Source organism: Priapulus caudatus, unplaced genomic scaffold, assembly GCF_000485595.1.
Source record: "Priapulus caudatus unplaced genomic scaffold, Priapulus_caudatus-5.0.1 Scaffold4163, whole genome shotgun sequence".
NCBI classification, from domain to species: domain Eukaryota; kingdom Metazoa; phylum Priapulida; class Priapulimorpha; order Priapulimorphida; family Priapulidae; genus Priapulus; species Priapulus caudatus.
In genome coordinates, this window is record NW_014581224.1 from 7,623 (window position 1) to 7,972 (window position 350).

Here is a 350-nt window from a genome sequence, read left to right on the forward strand (position 1 = left end):
AGAGAGAGAGAGAGAGAGAGAGAGAGAGAGAGAGAGAGAGAGAGAGAGAGAGAGAGAGACAGCCTGCCTCCTTCTCATCCCTAGCTAACATCTCCAGCATGCCGGCGGCAACGATACTGACTAGCAGAATTGAAACCAATTGATTACTTATCAGACAAAAAGACAAGCGAGCATCCAGCTACTCCCGCGAATGAAACCAGGTCAGGTGCCCAGACCATCTGGCATGACTGAAAAGTAGATCCAACCAATTACTGTTCTGATAGACCTTCTAAAACACAATGCTCAGAAACGAAGTGACAGAAAAGGCGACAATCTGCAATGCGCCAATCGAAAAACACCCACAAACCATA